Source organism: Lithobates pipiens, unplaced genomic scaffold, assembly GCF_037356315.1.
Source record: "Lithobates pipiens isolate NorthernLeopardFrog02 unplaced genomic scaffold, aLitPip1_a1.2 Scaffold_16, whole genome shotgun sequence".
NCBI lineage: Eukaryota > Metazoa > Chordata > Amphibia > Anura > Ranidae > Lithobates > Lithobates pipiens.
Genome location: NW_027507748.1, coordinates 64,069,008 through 64,090,865, shown reverse-complemented (window position 1 = coordinate 64,090,865; position 21,858 = coordinate 64,069,008). Strand labels below are relative to the sequence as shown.

At 44.2% G+C, this 21,858-nt stretch overlaps 1 protein-coding gene across 7 annotated transcripts in view; it reads right to left on the bottom strand.

Annotated features, from left to right (window-relative positions):
• Positions 1–21,858, bottom strand: part of TIAM1 (TIAM Rac1 associated GEF 1) — a 553,722-nt gene that overhangs the window by 206,066 nt on the left and 325,798 nt on the right. For all 7 annotated transcript variants that reach the window (XM_077480001.1, XM_077479998.1, XM_077480004.1 and 4 more), the window contains one exon: positions 81–170. The gene's annotated coding sequence lies outside the window, so the exon portion shown is untranslated. The remainder of the gene's footprint in view (positions 1–80; positions 171–21,858) is intronic.

Below are 21,858 nucleotides of genomic sequence, written 5' to 3'. Positions count from 1 at the left end.
AAATGAAATAAAATGTCAGAAAGTGAAAAGGCTGAAAAGTGATACGACAAGTTATCACACACACAGGAAGGCACAGTCACCTCTGGCAGAATGTGAATGTATTCTGGGTCACACGGCATAGGGCCCCTCAGGTTCCTGGTCATTCATTTCTGATGTTGACTGAAAAATTTCTGTAAGAAAAAAAAAAAAATTTGAAAAAGAACTTAGTTAAAATAAAAGGTAACATTCGGATTTTTAGAAAATCCAGGGAACAATAGAAATAAACAACCCTGCAATGAAAAGTGTCTGTTGGTGCGCATAACAAAGGAAATGCATCAACAATAAGCCCACTGAGCTGGCCCAAGGCATTCATTGTGCACTGGGCATCAAAAAGCATGCCATACAAGCCCATTCGGTCTTTATGCATGTAATGCCAAAAAGTTGAATCACAATGGTGACCTTTTTGGTATGTTTCAATGTGCAGCCCATTACACTCATGTTCCTCAAGCCAGCAACTTCAATATACAGCATCTGCAGAAGGAACATCAGCCTAGGGTTCCATGGGGTCACTGATCATCAATTATAGATATTCATTTAACCTAACAGACCTAGAAAAAAGGATAAAATGCCGGAGCATCCGGGGTCAATAGAGGCTCTGTCAATTGAGAGGTGAATAACATGATTAATGGCAGCCAAGAAAGCTCCTTTTATCTTTGGACAGGAATCAGGAGAGAAGTTAAAGCCCTATGTACAACATGGCTGTAGATTTTAAGGGAGCAAAAGGGATTGTAGACTTAACAAGGGAATTTGCACAACAGCACTTTTGATTTTAGGCAAGGTTGGATTTCCTTAAAAAATAAATATATATATATATATATATATATATATATATATATATATATATATATATATATATAAAAAATAATATTTTTTTTTTTCATAAGGGATCTTCCCCCTCAGCAACTTTCCTTGCAATCCATTTTGCATTCACCCTTTCAAACACAAGAGTCTGGAGAAGCCCATTTGCAGCTTTCACAGCAGATGGCACTTCAGTATCTGGAACTGCAACTCGGAAGACACTGTCTATTTGCGATAAACGAAACCCTCAAATCTCTGTACTGGCTGCTTTAGATTAGAAGTAATGTTAAGACATCTCCTTTAAGAAAGTTGGGTATTATGCAACACTGATGATAAAGTTTGCTTTTTTTATACTGAAAATACAGGTTCAACCAGCCTAGAGATGCAAGGAATTACCATAATTTACTAGCGTGAGCAGAAATACGTAATAAGCACATAGATCAATGTACGAGAACGCGGGTTTAGAACAACAACAACCAGGTCCTGAAATAAAACATTTCCTACAAAATAAAGATTTTGCATTCAGGGCTGCTCGGAAACACTGCAGTTACTATGGAGCAGCTTCTATAATAAGGAACAGTGAGAGGTGTTGAACAGCGCAGACTCCTTTATTAGCACTCCATTCTTTTTAAACCGGCATCTAGAAAATCAAGCACCAGATTGGGCAACTACAAGAGCACCCATAATGATTCTTTATGGAGCATTTCAACCAACTCTGGTGATTGACAGACCGGCTTTGTGGATACAAAGATAGGATAACAGGATGACAATTCAGTGAATAGATCGGTGTATGTGGATACAACTTCGGTGTTGACTGTTGGGAGATTCAATGTGTTGACTTCTGTTCAATACATCCTAGGGAGCTATAAACATCCCAATCTCATCTGTGCCTGCTCTACCATGTACTTGTAAGAAATACCTGGCGCTCATGCCAGTCCCTCTGCTTGCCTATAAAAAAACGATTACGGGCATTAGAGCACAGTGTGGTTAGTTTTCTGGCTGTGCTGGGAACCAAGCCTGCTTTCCTCGAATGAGCAGTCTGGTGCTGACCAGCCTCCCACTGTGTGCTGCTGTTTCTCCTCCTCGGCTCTCTTAGCTCCTTATGCAGCTGAGAACAGAGATGACAAAGATGACCACTGCCTGACACAAACAAATTAGGCAGAAATCTCATGCTTCGGTCTTTTAATTTTTTTATCCAGGCATTCCTGTAGGGCAGGACTTTACCCATACTTCTTTTTGCCAGTAACATAGGACCACTCTTGCTTGCTTCTTTGCAATGCAGAAGCAGTATTCCCAAACACACCCACTGGAAGCTCCTTATATACAGTAAAAGTTTAAGGTCATCATAAAAAGGAAATTCATCCATGTGTGAGAAAATTTAAGAATCATCAGCTACAAATACTTAAAGTGGTTGTAAACCCATACAACACACTTTGACCTACAGGTAGGCCTAGATTAAGGCTTACCTGTAGATCCAAGAAATATCTCCTAAACCTACACGGTTTAGGAGATATTTGCCGAAAGACAGGCACCGCTATCTATGGCGCACGCGCCGTAGACAGCGACACGCAGGCGCACTGAGCGTGCCGCTGTCAACGGCGATATGCCGCGAGTGGCAGCTCCCGTGCGCATGAGCGGGAGTGACGGCTTCGCCAAATGACAGTGGCGGAGCTGCGAGACCCACCGAGAAGATGGATGCTCCGGAGTACAGGGGACAGCGGTGGCTCCTGTGTCAGGTAAGTGACACATAATGGACTACTATGTGATGCACAGTAGTCCATTATGCTTTACCTTTGCAGGGAATCAAACCCATCAGGGTTTACTTCCTCTTTAAGTTGCTAACTTTTAACAGAGATTTACCAGGCCAAGATGTTCAATGTTGTTTTCCATGCAACAGATGCTTCTTTGGGCTTTGGATTTTCCACGCCGCCATCTTTGCTTTGAGAGATGGCTGTCATTTCCTGGTGTCTAACATCCAGCTCCCAACTACAAACAATTGAGACAGCTGGAATTATTAGGCTGGGTGGAAAATAATGGCAGGGCCTTTCCCGTTTGGGTGAAGGTCTGCTTTAAGCCAAAACTCCCCCTAAATTTAGATGGCGTGGAAGAGGGTACAGCCTCTGTCTCATTGGTGAGATTTTCCTTCACTTTCTGTCCTGTAAAGTCCACAGGAAATTTTAGGCATTTTTGGGAACACTGAAAAATTCGTGCTCTGGTGACAAATGAACTTTTAGGATTTCCCTCACCTGCATTCCCAGTGGCATTGATGATCAGGCCAATTCAACAGAATACATTGTCCTATCAGGACAAAGATTGCATCAGGGGCCTGGCAGAATCTAACCCCTCACCAATCCATACAAAACCAAGAAGAAGAAAAAAAAATGAGAACATTTCCCTTTAGTTATTCTAGTAAATTGTTCATACTAAGGTTCACTTCACGCAACTTTGGATGTGTGCAACTTTGGATGTGTGCAACTTTGGATGTGTGCAACTTTGGATGTGTGCAACTTTGGCGTGATTTGTTGCCACTATGGAAAGTCGGACCCACTGTGGCATGTAAAAATATTCAGATATGACTTTAATGCATCTTTGAAAAGTTAACATTGCCCTCAAGTTACATGAACGTTGGACCAAAGTAAAAGCATTAACTACAAATACTGTAGATGGCAACTTTTAATATTAGGACACTTGCCTGTCCACGAATCCAGTGGCGTCTTGACCCAAATCTATTTTTGACACCCAGTGCAGACCAGGGTCTCAGGTGCTGCCTCTGCCATCTCGGCTAAGGGAAACCGGCAGTGATGCCTTGTGGCTTCACAGCCAGTTTCCTACTGCAAATGCGCGAAGCGCGCTGCACTTTGTAAATAGCCTGGCGACGGGGGAATGAGGAAGGGGAGCTGAAGGTTCCTGCAGAGTTCGCTGCGGCAAGATCAGGCAGAAGTGGGAGCAGGTACCTGTCAAAACCAGGTACCGACTCCCCCCAGAAAGGTGCCAAATGTGGCAGCTGGGGGAATAGGCAAACACGTGGAGCTTCCATTTTTGGGTGGAGCTCTGCTTTAAGTTGCACATATATGAATGGTTATCATTGGAAAACAAGGGGAACGACTTGTCACGCGACTCTGATGTCCAAAGCGATGCAAAGAATCTGAGAAAGCATGGGCTTCAGGAAGCAGATCTATGCGCTCCTTATGAAAGGAGCGCTCTGAATTTTGGCTGTGGAAGATTACGTATGTAGCGCTGAAATTTTGCCTACTAACACAATGCAATGCAAGTCTATGAGCACTGTTATAGCTTAGTATTTGGCACCATCTAGTGGCCATTACAAGAAATGGACTTAGTATTTTCTTTTCTATAACACTAGAAATATAACAGGCAGGGACTGTTTACATTTTTGCTATGACCTACCTACTCAGAATGCCAGGTGACCTACCCATGATTGTTCTGGACTTAACTGAATGCTGGATAGGCTATAAAAGGGCACACGGCCATTTTCTCTCTCTTCTGGACGCATGGACTGCCTGTAAGGACCTGTGAGGTCTCCAGAGAGCGCGGCTTACAACTACTAAGGAGCGAAACAACTAAAGACTCTGTCTGTTACCTGATCGCTGGAAGGACTTTGTAATCGGATCAGGAAGGATCCAGAGACACCTTTCGGAGCCATCACAGGAACCCGGTTCATCTTGCGGAGCAGTGTGACAGAGCCGGCCAGTGAGAGGAAAAACTGAGACCAGCGGAGCGGAGTTGTTCCATTCTTCAGACCCAGTGTGGTGAGAGGGCTGCTGCCCAGTTTCCTAAACGCAGTTTCATACACCTAGTACTTTAACAGTGTGTTGTTGGGACCCATAGTCCCACAGAGGAAAGCTTAATAGACTGAGCTTAATCAGGCCTCAAGCCTACCTTTCACTGTACTTTGACATGGTGTTACCCAAAGTCAATTACATCAGAGGCAATTACAGGTGTACCACACCACAGGATTTGTGCTAATATATTCATCTCATGTTAACCCTTGTTGTTCCACTGTTGGATTACAATTGTTACAACACAAATAGCTATCAGAAGAAAGAAGACTAATAGACTGCAACTTTTATCACAAGGCCTTGCATCCTATTAAAGTAGGGGGAGCTTCCTAGTGATCGCGTTGTACTATATCACTTTGCATTTTTGTATTCATCAGAGTGGGCTTGAAGCGGGAAGGTGCCCAGAGTAAGTCGTAGTAACTGAGCATTGGTCCCAATTGGAGACAGACATTCTCAGAGACCATCATACAGTAGACAACTGTAAATGTACAAACTGTTGTATATGTTTATTGTGCTGTTACACTATGTTGGTGTGATAGTACAAACACTGTAATTACTACTACTTTATACACTGGTTTCAGTAAATATACGTTCTTGTTTAAGTACCATTGGTGTGGAGTGTTGTTCCTTTTCCAGCAGGTGGATCATCGGATACCCAGATAATAACCAAGGTATATTGTTGTTATACTGCACATTGTGGGGTTATCCTTTACTATTAGCTTCACACCAACATCGTAGCACAGCTGTGTCAAGATGATTGAGCCAATTCAGTGAGAGTTTAATAGAGCACAGGCCCAAATAAATTCAGCAGCTCCTTCGGGGGTCAGTGCTACACGTATAAATTCAGACTAAGCTAAACAAAGTGGATTTTTCTGACTACAACACAGTCACCTAGTTGGCTGAATAAATACAATTAGCAGATCACTGACTGGTTTTAACTTTGTCCTTTAAACTTGAAAAAGACCAGAAATCTAGGTCCTGCTGTGTTGAATTCTCTTGCTAGAAAAATCGGGGTTACTTTGAATACTCTTCTGGAAACGTTGCCTTTTATTCCACGCCGCAGTAAAAAAAGAAAAGAAAACGTGTGTCAAGTGGTGTTATCAGGAAGCGCAACTGTGCGAATGTACAGAACAGCAGATTGCACATGTAAAAATAGATCGGTGGTGGGAGGCAGTTCTGACAAGTCTCATCTACCCACAGCAAGCCAAGCGCTGCGGCAGGAGCAGAAAAATGACACAAAATCTGCCAGGAGCTCAGTAAGTGGAGAGATGTGCCCTGCTCCTGCCACAGTGCCTATTAGAAAATCATGGGAAAAAAAAGTTTGGAATTGAAATTGTGTCGTCTCACTGGTGAAGTCACACATTGCAGAGAAAGGATCCCCCAGGATCTGGGCCAGAATAGAAAAATCGGCAGCTGCCACTTCTTATAACGAGGTGGCTACACCTGACTGTTATGCCAATATACACTATATTGTCAAAAGTATTGGGACAGCTGCTATATATATATATATATATATATATATATATATATATATATATATATATATATATATATATATATATATATATATATATATATATATATATATATATATATATATATATATATATATATATATATATATATATATATATATATACACACACACACACACGGCATCCCAGTCTTGGTCTGTAGGGTTCAATATTGAGTTGGCCCACCCTTTACAGCTATAACAGCTTCAACACTTCTGGGAAGACTGTCCACAAGGCTTAGAAATAGGTCTATGGTAATGTTGGACCATTCTTCCAGAACGGCATTTGTGAGGTCAGGCATGGATGTAGAAGAGAAGGCCTGGTTCAGTCTCCGCCCCAATTCATCCCAAAAGTGTTGAGGTCAGGACTCTATGCAGGTCAATCAAGTTCCTTCACCCTAAACTTGCTCATCCAGGTCTTTACACAGTCATGTTTGAACAGGAAGGGGCCTTCCCCAAACTGTTTCCACAAAGTTGGGAGCATGAAATTGTCCAAAATGTCTTGGTATGCTGATGCCTTAAGAGTTCCTTTCACTGGAACGAAGGGGTCAAACCAAACCCCAGAAAAACAACCCCACACCATAATGCCACCCACACCCCCCCCCCCCCCCCCCAACCAAATTATTTGGATCAATGCATAAAGCAAGGTCCATAAGGACATGGATGAGCAAGTTTGGGGTGGAGGAACTTGACTCAACCCAATAAAACACCTTTGGGATGAATTAGAGCAGAGACTGTGAGCCAGGCCTTCTTGTCCAACATCAATGCATGAGCTCACAAATGCATTTGTGGAAAATGGTTAAATATTCCAATAGACACACTCCTAAACCTTGTGGACAGCCTTCCCAGAAGAGTTCAAGCTGTTATAGCTGCAAAGGGTGGGCCAACTCAATATTGAACCCTACAGACCAAGACTGGTATGCCATTAAATTTCATGAGCGTGTAAAGGCAGGTGTCCCAATACTTTTGACTTTATAGTGCAACTTTTGCAAATATTTGTAACCAGAGCTCATGAGCAGGAAACTCCTTAAGTTGCTAGTAGCTAACAGAGGGAAATTAGTGCATAGGTTAGGAGTCATCCCCTTGCGCCCCCCCCCCCCCCCAAAGTTTCAGTTCATATGCATTCATGGGTGCTGCAATTCTTTCTTCATAAAGAGATGGTTTAAAGCTGAATTCCAGGAATTCAGCTTCTTTCTAAAAAGTGAAGGCACACTATGAGTTTAGTGCAAGGAGCAGCATAGGATCTCCTGGGCTTATCTTAATTATTGACATCTGACAGTTTTATTGCAGTCCCAAAAGATGTCCATCATTATTTCCAGGAACCAAAGTTGACGTTTCAAGTCTAAGCATCTTCAATATTATTGTTAAATATTCATGCTTACTCTTTAATCCTTTAAAGTCCCATTATTTTGGGTAACAACCTTTTTTTCTAACATTAGAGTCAGTGCATCAGCTATACCTGCCCCTTCCCCCCCTCCTTTCCAATCACAGAAGCCTTTGTATTATGTAAGCACATTCACAATATACAAAGGCTTCTCTGAATGGGCAGAAGGTAGTGACGGGCATAGCTGCTCTGTGTGCCTCTCACAGCCCCAAGTGTCAGTGTATGCCAGATGGTTACACTAAAAACAAAACAAAACAAAAAAAAAAAAACACGTTATTAATCTAGAACCAGTATTAGGCCTCTTTCACACGGGGCGGATCAGTAATGATCCGCCCCGTGATGATCCGCTCGCTCAGTGGGGATCGCTCCGTTGTCCCCGCTGAGCCGGCTGCGGACAGGGCGGTCTCCGCACACTGTGCGGGGACCGCCCTGTCAGCTCTCCGCTCTCCTCTATGGGGATCGGATGAGCACGGACCGTGTGTCCGTGTTCATCCGATCCGCTCTGCAGACGGATAGAAAAATAGGATTTTCCTCCGTCTGCAGAATCGGACTGTTGGAGGAAATCGGGTGTCTGCGGATGTTCATCCACAGACACGCGCTATCCCATAGGGATGAATGTATGCCCGTATTTCATCCGCAAACGGATGGATGAAATACGGACATATCATCCGCATGTGTGAAAGGGGCCTAAAACACCATACAATGTTCCAGTGGGGGAGAAAGGTTAATGTGTTTTGCGATAATCTCAGTGCTTAATCAATACAAACCTCTTATTGGTTCCCCCCTCCTCTCTGTCCAGTTCTCCCATGGGAAGCCTCTTCCTATATGAGCAATCACACGTGCTTGTTCCTGAGCCCCGCTGCTGCATTCATTGACAGAGGGTGGAACTCGTGCCTGCCCCCTTGTCACTGGCTTTGATTGACAGAACTGGGAGCCAATGGCCCCTAGTGCCCCAGCAAAGCCAACGAGACCCAGAAGTGAGGGGAGAGAAGGGCACAGCACTGGATCGAATGGGTGTTCAGGCAAGTTAAAAAAAAAAAAAAAAGGAGGTGTGAGGGGGGATGCTGGTGCCTAAACATTTAGCTTAAGGGTCGGTTCACACTAGGATGACTTGTCAGGCGACTTAGCCGCCTGACAAGTAGCGTCCTGTTCTGTACAATGGAACCGTTCTAATCGGAAAGACACAAGTCGTTCTGACTTAGAAAAAGGTTTCTGTACGACTTTGGGGGCGACTTGCATTAACTTCTATACAGAAGTTGCCGCGGTGGTCATGTCCAGGTCTCCTGAGGCAGTTGCGCTTTAAGTCGTGCTGCCTTAGAGCCGGTTCACACAGCGGGCGATGCGAGGCGACACGACTCGCCTCGCTCTCGCAAGTCGCCCCCGTTCTGTACAATGGAACCGTTCTGAGAGGAGCGACTCGAGTCGCTCCGACTCAAAAAAGGTTCCTGTACTACTTTTGGGCGACCTCGGGGCGACTTGCATTGACTTCTATACAGAAGTCATCTGCAAGTTGCCGCTGAGGTCGCGGCGAGGCAAGTCGGAGTCGCCTCGCCTCGCCTGCAGTGTGAACCGGCCCTTAGTGTGAACCGGACCTAAAGCAAGGAACACTTTAAAAAAAATAAACAAACATTAAAAAATTTTAGGCTTCAGAACCACTTAAAAGTGGAGTTCCACCCAAAAGTGTAACTTCCGCTCATTTGTCTCCCCTCCCTCTCCGGTGCCATTTTTGACAACTTCTGGGGAGTGGGGGGGAGAGCGGATACCTGCCTTTGACAGGTACCCTATCCCAGGGGCGGACTGACAACTCATGGGGCTCTCGGGCAATAGGAGATTATGGGGCCCCCAGGCAACCAGAGATTATGGGGCCACACAGTGTATACACACACACACAGTATACACAGACATGTTTCTATTGGCTGAGAAAGTACTGGAGAGGTGGGGCAGCTATAATCTCTGGATTTTTAGACCAAAAGGATGTTGGTAAGGGACATTTCAGAAACAGATGTAAAAAAACAAAACAAAAAATAAAAAAACAGATTTTTACATTCTGTCCCTGGTTTTACTGAGGCTGGCAGCCCTGATGGGGCCCCCTAGTGGCCCGGGGCCCTTAGGGCAGGGGCGGACAGACCATTCGGACATTGCCCATCTCCACTTCCGGGAGACCGGGCTGCAGAGCATTACGTCAGCAGCACAGCTCCCTCCTCCTCCCTCTGCCACCAGGTCAGTAGGAGAGCGTAGTAGGGACCCGGCATTAAGCGGTAATGCTACACTGCTGGGTTCACTTACCAGCAATGGTGGCAGCAGCCCCCCCAACAACTGATGCAAACATCAGCTGCGGTGCGGACATCGCTGGAGTCCAGGACAGGTAAGTGTCCGACTATTAAAAGTTAGCAGCTGCAGTATGTTTAGCTGCTGGCTCTTAATTTTTGCAGGGGTGGGTGGACCTCCACTTTAATATCACTTTAAAGTGGTTGTATAGTCATTTTTACCTACAGGAAAATCTATAAGGCGGCTTACCTGTAGGTAAAAAAATATCTTCTAAACCGGTACGGTTTAGGAGATGTTCCCCTCGCAATGCACCGCTGACTGCAGCGGCGCATGCACATAGGGCATTCTGGGCTGTAAGTCCGGCAGATGCCAGACCCTGCTGGAAAGAAATCTCCCACGCGCATGCGTGGGAGTGACGATACCCGGAAGAAACGCAGAGGGAACATGTCAGCTCCCTCGGCGTGGATCGGGCCAGATGTCGGGGCCTCGTTCTAAGGTATTTCATAATGAGGTGCATACTAGCTCATTATGCCTTTTCCTTTGCAGGTCAGGGAAAAAAATAAAATAAAAACATCATCGGGTATACAACTGCTTTAAAGGACTGTTTTTTCAAACCAATTAAAAGGTCTGAAAACCGCTAGTACGACATATGATGCAAATTGAAAACTGGCAAAAGAAGTTCAGTTTAAGTGCGATCCTGATCTTATTAGTGTAACAAAACAAAATGAAGTGCTAACGTGCATTCAAATCTTTACGAGTTTTAACAGCTGCATTTTATTTCTGCCAACATCTAAAAACAGAACTTAAAGGGCTTGTAAAGGTTCATGTTTTTTCCCCTTAATGCATCCTAAGCAGGTGAACCCAGTACTTCCTCGTTCAAAAGCACACCATCTTCACAGCAACAATTAGTCAGGTTGAAAAAAAAAAAATGCAAGTCCATCAATTTCAGCCAATAATAGAAAGCCTCATAAATATAACCCCATTCCCACAGGTGATCCTGAAAAAAAGCAAAATAACCCTTACGACACTAGCGGCTGAGGGGCAATTAAGCCCCACGGTTGAGCTCTGTCACCCGTAGTCACTACTCCCTGTGAGCAGGCACTGCTATGTCAAATTTCACAGAGCCTGCCTTCTGAGCTACAAAAGGTTCTGAAAGGTGGAGTATCAGTAGGTGGAGTCAGTACAGGAATAACTTGCTGGTAGGCAGCAAGGTACCATGGGACATGTAGTCCTTAGACATTTTAAGTAAACAGGAGGAGATGGGAAGCCGCAAAGTATGCAGGAAGTTGTGTAAAGAGGACCAGCAGACAGGCAGAACTCATGAAGGTTAAAATTTCAAGTAAGCTTATATTGGATTGCCAAATTAATAACTATTGTTTGTATTACTACAATGCTGATGTTATAAAAAAAAAAAAAAAAAAAAAAAAAATATGCTGTGCTCACAGATTTCCTTTAAATTTACAATTGTCCACACAGGAACTAACAATTCTTCCTTTTCTGCATTTAGATAAATCTGTTAAAAAATGTCCCTAAACACACAAATGCAAAAAGATCTTGACATCACCCTATATGTACACTTAGAAGAGCAACTGAATACGATCAACTTACAAAGCCATCCACAATTTAGCCTCCAGCTACATCACTAGCCTCAAAATACCAACCTAATCGTTCTCTTCGTTCCTCCCAAGACCTCCTGCTCTCTAGCCTCCTCGTCACCTCCTCCCATGTTCGTCTCCAGGACTTTTCCAGAGTCTACCCAAGCCTATGGAACTCCTTACCCCAATCTATACGATTATCTCCTACTCTAGACGATCCCTGAAAACATCTCTCTTCAGAGAAGACCACCCTACCCACACCCAGCAACTGTATTTTAAATTTTCTCCATCAATTCATCCCCCACAGTTATTACATTTTGTATCACTTGACCCTCCCTTCTAGATTGTAAGCTCCAACGAGCAGGGCCCTCTGATCCTTTCTGTATTGAATTATAACTGTACTGTCTGCCCTCGTGTTCTAAAGTGCTGTGCAAACTGTTGGCGCTATATAAATCCTGCATTATAATACTATACAAACAAACAAAAAAACGAATTTATCAATTTAGGCAGATATATATTCTTCTAATATTTTTGGTAAAAATTCAACTCAATTCAGTCGTATATGAACACTTGGGAATCAAGTCCTATCGTTTAGTACAGATGAATAACCAGGGAAATGTAAGATTTAACTGTAAGGTTTCATTCACAACACAGGCATTGCGCTTATGTGATTTTTTTTTGTACGTTTTCATGCAACATATATAATCTGGACCATTCATTTCAAAGGTCGCCCCTATGCACGCAAAGTAGCTCATGCATCTGTTTGAGCTTTGTGCATTTCTTCACCCCCAAAAACGCAAATCTTGTTGCCATGAACAATGAATGGCACCACAAGTATGACGTGATTTTTTTTACATTTTGTGAAAATACATGCATTCATATACGTCTATAGTGTAAATGCAGCCTAAAAACACAGTACAAACAGATGTTCAGGGATGGCAGTGTAGTTACACAGGTCAGAACAGAAGGTTGCTTAGGGTTGGTAATTGAACCATATAGGTCAGTACAGATGGATCTTCAGGGATGACAATGGAGGCACATAGGTCGGTACAGAATGATGCTCAGGGATGGCAATAGAGGGAGCCACATAGGTCAGTACAGATGGATCCTCAGTGATGGCGGCAATGGAGCCACATAGGTCAGTACAGATGGATGCTCAGGGATGGCAATAGAGCCACATAGGTCAGTACAGATGGATCCTCAGGGATGGCAATAGAGCCACATAGATCAGTACAGATGGATCCTCAGGGATGGCAATAGAGCCACATAGGTCAGTACAGATGGATGCTCAGGGATGGCAATGGAGCCACATAGGTCAGTACAGATGGATCCTCAGGGATGGCAATGGAGCCACATAGGTCAGTACAGATGGATCCTCAGGGATGGCAATGGAGCCACATAGGTCAGTACAGATGGATCCTCAGGGATGGCAATGGAGCCACATAGGTCAGTACAGATGGATACTCAGGAAAGCAGCTGTTGCAGTGTTGCTCAGAACAGAACCTCAAAAGAAGAAACTGATTTAGTGACAAAGGAGCTTTATAACTCGAACACTAAGGAATTGCAATGGAGCCATTGGAGTCTGCATTCAGGACTGGAGGGTAAATCATACCCTCAGCAGCCCTGTAAACCCACATGCATAGTCTAGGATTATAATTAATAGAGATAGTTACGCCGATTGCAGCTTTTTGCGTTAAAGATGTCATAATATGAAGATGCTGACAAAAGCCATCACAGAGATGGATGGACTAAATGCAATTGCCTTCCATCCTCGTTGTGTGCAGTATCTGCAGTGAACATCATAGCATGCATTATTATTGGGCAGCGAGGGAGAAAGATTCTGGGACAGTAAAGCACCAAAAGGCAAATACTCGCTATGCACGGAGTGACTGGGCTGCTGGACTTACACTCAGGAGCTCACGGCCTAATTTTTAAAAGCCTTGAAACCCAAGTCACACCCCCCGATTTTGTTTTCATAGTACTGTCCCTCTGCATGTGCTCATTTGTGAAAATAATTTAAAATATGTGGGTGTCCAAAAAAGGTTAAGTGGCTGACTATGTGGAAAGGTCATATTATGAGCTCTTCAGGGCACAGGAACCGATATGAATGAATTCACAATCTACAAAGCATCGCATATAGTACATTGGAATCATACAATATAGGTGATCATTCAAATGGGCAATAGGGGTTGTATACCTTCAGGAATCAGGCCTCATTCACAATTGTGCAGGCAGTCTGCATCCAGGGACAATCACTTGCATGTGATTGCTGCATTAGAAATTATATGCACATGCCATATAACATCCTTGTATGCTGATGGTGCATTGTCTTGTTGGACTTTCGTACTCTGATGTAATACATTTTTGGTTTTATATTGCACTTAACCATGTCAAATTGTTCTACGCTATATTCTGTATTACGTTTATGACTTCAATCAAGAACGTCTGTTTTCGAAAAAAATAAATAAAAATGATATGCTCATTAGCTGCGGGACCTACAGCCTTCCACTGCTTTTACTAGGGCTCCCTCTTGCAGCTAACCGAGGGAACCCCCACTGGAGTTCTTGCATCTAAACGCAGGTAGGGTGTGAATGCAAAAGGGCTGAAAAAAAAACAAAAAAAAAAAAAAAACATATGCTGACCTCTTTAATAATAGTTGCCTAGCAGTCATGCTGATCCAATGGTTCACTGAATCACAGACCCAGAATATATAGGCAAAAAAGCTGCTCTAATCAGCAGGGCCCTCTTGTACCAAATTGTAATCTAATGTCTGCCTTTATTTTGTCAAGCGCTGTGCAAACTGTTGGTGCTATATAAATCCTGTATGATAATAATAATAATAATAATTTTTAGACATGCGTCTTAAGGGGTCACTTAGATGTGAAAAGAAATGTGACCACCCATTAATGCGTTAAGACGCGTTAACGTCACTTCAGGTCTTTGCACATTAAAAAAAAATGCATGCCAGATTCCTCTTCATGTTGGTTTATTATATGGATTTATGCATTATCTCCGCTAGTAACACTTTCTAAAAACGCATCTCAAACAGGCTGTGAAGGCCAAAGGGGCATTTTTGATGCGTTTGCAGTGTGCTTACATTGACATACATTTTTTTTTTTACATACATTATTTTGCAAAGAAAGCTGGTAGTTTACAGAAAAAAAAAAAAAAAAAGTACGAAGTATATACAGTAAAGAAACACTGGAAATGTGAATACACTCGACTACAGGCTACGACTATCATTTTAATAATCTGTCTTCTTCATTTCCCCTACACTGCCTGATAAGCGCACTTACAGTCAGTACAGAACATGTTACGGACATATAAATTTATCATTTTTCCCTTTTCTTCTTTCCATAGCTGAAATAGTAACATGACAAAGGAAGATCCTAAAAGGCTTTTAATGGGTTAGGGCCACTTAAACCTACAGGGCTTGAACTGCCAACAAAGCGCCTGGACGCCTGAAAGGGTTAATCCTGAAAATACTGTAATTAGGTGAGCAATCAAATAATAAGCAGCTCGCTTGTAATTCAGAGTCAGCGGGGTGCTATTCAGCAGCAAATCTTTGATCCTACAATGGTTTGCATATTGGCAAGATCCATACACAGTGTAAATTACTTACAGTTTGTGTTAACTTAAGACAGCTCAAGGATTTAAACCTCCGAGGGCTGCAACAAAAGGCCTGGATGGAAATAACAGGAACAATGTATCAATGTTGCTGCAGGCCTAAAAAAAGAAAACCCAAGGAGCTGATGAATAGAGAAAATGCAAAGAGACCAAATATCCAGCAGGAAAGAGTCCAGGGGATAAAGATCAGAGGTCAAAGCTTTAAAAGTCAGGTCTGATCGGGAAGGAGGAAATATTGCGTTACACAAACATGGAGAAATATATCCTCTCGGAGATGATGCTGATAATTTGAGAGGATGGAAAGATAAACACTTACAGAACAAATAGGAACATTCAAAAAAAAACAATAAAAAATAAAAAATTTCCTGGTATGATGGCTGGATTTATTCCTACATTGTATCTCTGCCTACAGGATATATATCTAAAGAATTAGCAAACAATTAAAAAGGGAAAAGTATAATTTAACATTTAGCCTTTTCAATACACCATACTGATGTTTAAAGTGACTGTAAAGATTTTTAACTTTAAAAAAAAAAAAAAAAAAAAAAACATTGGTGTAACACGGGTTATATACTTACCTACTCCATGCTCTGACTTTACAGAGGCCCAGAAGCCTCTTGTGGGGTCCCCTGCCGCCACTTCTGGCTCCCCCCTCTCTTCTGAGTGCCCCTAGAGCAAGCCACATAGGATGGGCACTTGTGCAGACTTAATCCCGAGCTGGGCTGTGTGCATCTATTGACACATACAGCGTGGCTCTGCTCTGCCCCTTCCTCGCAGGATTTGAGTGACAGCAGCAGAAGCCAATGGCTCCCACTACTGACTCTGGGGGGAGAGGGAGGAGGAGGGAGGAGCCAGAGGGAGGAGGAGGAGGAGGAGGAGGAGGAGGAGGGAGCCAGAGGGAGGAGGAGGAGGAGGGAGCCAGAGGGAGGAGGAGGAGGAGGGAGCCAGAGGGAGGAGGAGGAGGAGGGAGCCAGAGGGAGGAGGAGGAGGAGGAGGAGGAGGAGGAGGAGGAGCCAGAGGGAGGGGGGAGGAGAGGGGCCAGAGGGAGGGGGGAGGAGGAGAGGGGCCAGAGGGAGGGGGGGAGGAGGAGAAGGGCCAGAGAGGAGGGGGGGGAGGAGGAGAGGGGCCAGAGGGAGGGGGGGAGGAGGAGAAGGGCCAGAGAGGAGGGGGGGGAGGAGGAGAAGGGCCAGAGAGGAGGGGGGGAGGAGGAGAAGGGCCAGAGAGGAGGGGGGGAGGAGGAGAAGGGCCAGAGAGGAGGGGGGGGGAGGAGGAGAAGGGCCAGAGAGGAGGGGGGGAGGAGGAGAAGGGCCAGAGAGGAGGGGGGGGGAGGAGGAGAAGGGCCAGAGAGGAGGGGAGAGGGGGGAGAGAGAGAGTGCAAGTGTTTCTTGGGCACAGAGCTGGATCAAGATTGGGGGTGCCAAACATAAAAAGTTTGTTTTTTTCCCTTAAAGTGGAACTTCACTCTCTCAATAAACATTGACTATGTGGTATCCTTATGCTGCTAGTGTTAGTGAATATATAGGAAGCTATATCCTATTTAACTTGTTTTAAACTTTTTTTTTTTACATCTTTAGTTACTTCCTAATGTCCATGCCTAGGCAAATGATGCCATACATCCCAGGAGTCTTCAGGGGAGGAGGAGGGGTTTTCCCAGCTAAGCACCCCCTCCTGTCTGCATGCCTGTGTTAAGGCTAAAAGAATTCCAGGAAGTAAATGCTACATGAATCATCTGCCCTTACTCAAGATGGCCACTGTCCAGAAATGCTAGCGGGTGTTTTTCTAAAGGATTTCTCAGCAAAATTTAAGCATGGAGTGTAATGGATGGGGGAAGGTTGCTTTGATTATTAAAAGTGAACTGAAAAGTGCTTTTGGTTTGTGGTACTCAGATACAGTGTAATTCCGCTTTAGTGGCAGAGTATGTAAACAATTGGCATTTACGACCACTTTTACATTTAAAATAAATCTGAATGACATATCTATTTTTCAATTAAGCTTTTAACAAAGGGTTCATCCAAGACACAGTTAAAAAAGCACAGTAATCTTAAAAGGCATAGATCGCATACATTGACCAGAATGAGCATTAAAAAGGGATCAATAGGGGTTTGCGATCAGCCACGGTTGTTTGCATGTCAAAGCAAATCCAAGCAATTAAGGACAGTTAAAGTGACAGTTAAAAGATAGCTTTTTTTTATTTTTTATTATCCATACGCATTCATCAGCCAATATCCCTTTAATCTGTTTTCATGAAATCATTATTACTATGTTTTTCTGACTCCTTGTAATCTCCTCAGTGAGTTTATGAAGCTCTTCTTTTTTCCCCCTCACATTTATTTGGAACTAGCAGTACTCTATGCACACTACCAATCCCATAGTGCAGGTATGTCCAAAATCCGACCAATAGCGGCCCGCCTGGTTATTTGGAGATATAGAGATATATTTATATTTATATTTATATTGTGGCCGGTGTCCTATCATATACGGTCCCCCATCGGATAGTGTCCGCTGTGTACTGCGCATGCACAGTACACAACACACACAGATTCCGAAAATAGCAGAGGATTAACGGGGCCTGTGCCGCGAGTCCAGGTTCTATCCCCACCATCTAAGTGGACATAGAGTAGGCATATAAAAAAAGAGCCGAGCGCAGCGAGGCCGAGCCCGAAGCGTGGCGAGCGAAGCTCGCCCGCGAGGGGCCCTCTAATTTTCCCAACCCTATGTCTGCAAGGATGGTGGGGCTACCACCTCCACTCACGGCACAGGCGCCGTTCATCTTCGGAGATTTTCCGAAGCTTCTTCTGCCCCGTACTGCGCATGCGCAGTACAGGGTGGACACTATATGATGGCAGGACACTATCTGCCAGAACACCCCCAACGATCTCCCAGCATGGGGGCCACAAAAGATATACATGCTGGCTGCCTTGGAGAGGACAGGGAGGAGGTGGGACAAATGCCTTCCACAGGAGAATTTCCTGTTTACACGGCAGCCTCTGTAATGGGAAGTCCCGTCTCCTGCGCTGCCATTGGACGACTGTTCTATCCATCATAGGAGGTGGGAATTTGTATTAAAGAGGCCACCAAGAAAAAAAAAATATGTTTTTCCTGCATGTAATCTTTTGGCACTCATCCTCATCCCCCTCCCTGACACCTCCGAGGCTACAGATGGATGGGCATCAATCAGGCTGCACTGATGGCAATGGTGGGTGCTGCATTCCTGGGCACTGACCCTTATTTATTTAGCTTCACAGTTCTTTATTTAAAATGTTGAAAGGTTTTTTTCCTGAAACTTTCCACTAAAAGTGCATGTCATATGCCAATAAATATGGTAATAACCAAACAACACACCCAAGCTCATCTATTTACTCACACAGCCAAAAAGGCAAGAGAATTCTTGTTGGGCAGTGTATTAATGCTCGAACACCAATGGCTCCTGCTGCCATCAATCTATCCAATGAGGACCTGAGACAGCGGCTGGAGCTACTGTGCTCGTTCCTGTAATGATCGGGTTCAGGAAAGACACACGGGGGGGGAGGGTGCTGCATAAAAAAAAGGGTTTTCACCTTCATGCATAGCATGGATGAAGGTGAAAAACCATGAGGGTTTACAACCCCTTTAACATGCATAAATAGTCCCATATTTAAAAATACTTTTTCAAACCAAAGTTTATTTTCACTTTAACGTGGTTGTACAGTCAAATTGGGGACTTTTACCTACAGGAAAGCCTATAATAAGGCTTACCTGTAGGTAAAAAAATTAATATCTCCTAAACCTGTACGGTTTAGGAGATATTCCCCTCGCAATGCTCCGCTGACTGCAGTGGCGCATGCGCACAGGGGATTCCCGGCTGGAAGCCCGGCAGACGCCGGACCCTGCCGGAGAGAAATCTCCCGTGCGCATGCGCAGGAGTGACGATATCGCGGCTCCGGCCACTCACAGCGCCGGAGCCGCGATACCCGGAAAAAACGCAGAGGGAACATGTCAGCTCCCTTGGCGTGAATCGGGACAGATATGCAGTGCATACTAGCTCATTATGCCTTTTCCTTTGCAGGTGAGCAAAAATAAATAAAAAAATTCAGCGGGTATGCAACTGCTTTAAGCAGACCTGGATGCCCCTAGTTTGTCTTCCTCTGGTGCAGCCTATCCGTCTCCCTCATCGTGTGCAACAGTAAAGGACCTTTCATTGCTTTGTAAAGTCTCTGGCCAATTACAATCACCCGTGACCACCACCATGATTGTACACTCGTTCTTGTCAGTGTAAAGCCCAAAGCAGCCATTTGAATGAGGCCCAATAAGAATGTCTGAAACTACATATTTGTTGGCTTGCTTTAAAGCGGCGTTCCGCCAAATTATTATTTTTTTAAGTCAGCAGCTACAAATACTGCAGCTGCTGACTTTTAAAATATGGACACTTACCCGTCCAGGGCACCCACAATGTCGGCACCCGTGGCCGATCTGTCCCTCGGCTCTCGGGTGGAGGTGCCAAGATCTTCGGTAAGGGAATCAAGAAGTGAAGCCTTGCGGCTTTACAGCCTGGTTCCCTACTACGCATGCGCGAATTGCACTGCACGATTACACTGGTCACTGCTGTCTTCTGGGACCTAAGCGTCTCCCCGTAGACAGCAGGGGGAGGCGTCAGACATAGCATAGCTATCCACGGAGACTGCAGCTATCTATGCCTGGAAGTGGGAGAAAATACTTGGATTAGACAGGTATCTGCTCCCCCCTGAAAGGTGCCACATGTGACCGGGGGGGGGGATGCGAAAAGCGGAAGTTTGATTTTTGGGTGAAACTCCACTTTAAGCCATTGTGCAATGAGGTTTTAAGTGATCTCTTCTAGACTTCAGGTTTAAATTAGGTGAGCTGGACAAGGCTGCTGCTTTTTGCTCACAGTTGGCTGTTAGTGGCAAAGTTTAAAAGGTAACTCCACTTTTGTGGGGAAAAAAAATAATATAGCCTGTACAATTGCGATACAAGTCATATTGTAATTGAAGGTCATTAAAAATTAGCTCTCCTTTTCAATCTGCAGCCACTCTAATTTTCTATAAATGTAATATGGCTACCTGGAGTTTTTCTGTACACAGAATGTGTACTGACCACTCCCTAGAAACATAATTTCCTGCTCGTGTGATTGGCTCACCAATTTTCCCAGAAGTCTGCCTAAGATACAAGTCAGATTTCAGGCCTCCCCTCCAACAAAAATGGCATTTTTTGTGAGATTTTTTTCAATAGGAGTCTAAAGGGATGCAGGCCCACAGCTTTCCTCATTGGTGCTGTGCAGCTGCCACAGCTGACGGATAATTATGAAACCACTCCCATTAGACCCACTCAGTACAGAGGCACAGACACACACACAGGGGTTTCTTCAGAACAAAAGGGTAGGAATCTGCAACAAAAAGTTTGCTATAATCGTTGCAATGTACATTGATCACACAGAGGGGGATGTTTTTTTTTTCTCTCTCAACAAAAGTGGCGTTACGCTTTAAGTTGTCACAGATGGGCTTTAAATCCCAAAAAATAAAAGACGAATTCTGATTGGTTACTATGGGTTACTGCATTCCGCATATTGGCATTTATCTTCTTGCAGAAGACCTGTAGAAGATGTAATAGATACACCAAACATGTTGTAAAATGAAACAATAGTATGGTTTTCCTTGGCACAAAAGAAAGAACAGGAAACTGTCCTACTGGATACAAGTGTCACCCATACGATGATCGGCAGTTATAACACCCAGAGGTTTCCTCTTCAACATTTTTTTTTTTTATGCTCCACTCGACACCAATTTAGAAAGAAGCAGAGCGGCAATCTTCTGGGTTTTGCAACTTTGCCAAGAGGCAGGCCGCCAACTCCCAGCCCAGAGAGTTTTGGATTCTTTTTAACAGCTTAAAAAGCAAAACAAGTTGTCACAGAAAAGCTACACAATTTCCCCTGAGGTATTATAATGATATACTGTACACAGAAATAGACACAAAACCAAACGCAAAGCAAGAAAGGCACGATGCAGAGGCTCCAACACCACCATAACACAAAACATGCTTTCATGTCAAAGTCATAACTGCAAGATGAGGATACCAGTTATGGATGCTTTAAAGATGCATCTGAAGACCAATTGGGGATCCTAGACAAATTACAAAGTTACATAAAACCAGTGGGGGTGCATCCATAAGGTCGCACTGGTGCCACCCCCGCCTCTCCAGCTACCTGCCTCTGTGTAGAATGGATAGATTCATGCATTGCAGGCTGCATATGATGGGCACAGCGAGGCTGCATTTTATGGGGCACGGCGAGGCTGCATTTTATGGGGCACGGCGAGGCTGCATTTTATGGGGCACGGCGAGGCTGCATTTTATGGGGCACGGCGAGGCTGCATTTTATGGGGCACGGTGAGGCTGCATTTTATGGGGCACGGTGAGGCTGCAATTGATGTTTTTTTCAGAATTTTTCAGTTTGTTTGCAACCTCCCCAAAAATGTTGAGCACCAGCCACCACTGCATAAAACATTAATTCTTCTAAAAAGATAACTGTGCCTTAGTGATGTCCTAGTACAGTGGTCTCCAATCTGCAACCCATGTGCCAAATATGATCCTTTAGGCATTATTCCTCTCACTGGCACCAACAAGGCGGCATCAATACCTCCCACTGGCACCAACGCCGGGGCACTAATGCTCCCACTGGCACCAACGCCGGGGCACTAATGCTACCACTGGCATCAACGCCGGGGCACTTATCTTCCTACTAACACCAACAATGAGCCACCATTCCTCCCACAAGTATCAATGATGGCACGCTATTGCGCCTGGTACTGACCACAAACAATATGTATTTTTTTTTTTACTTCGAAT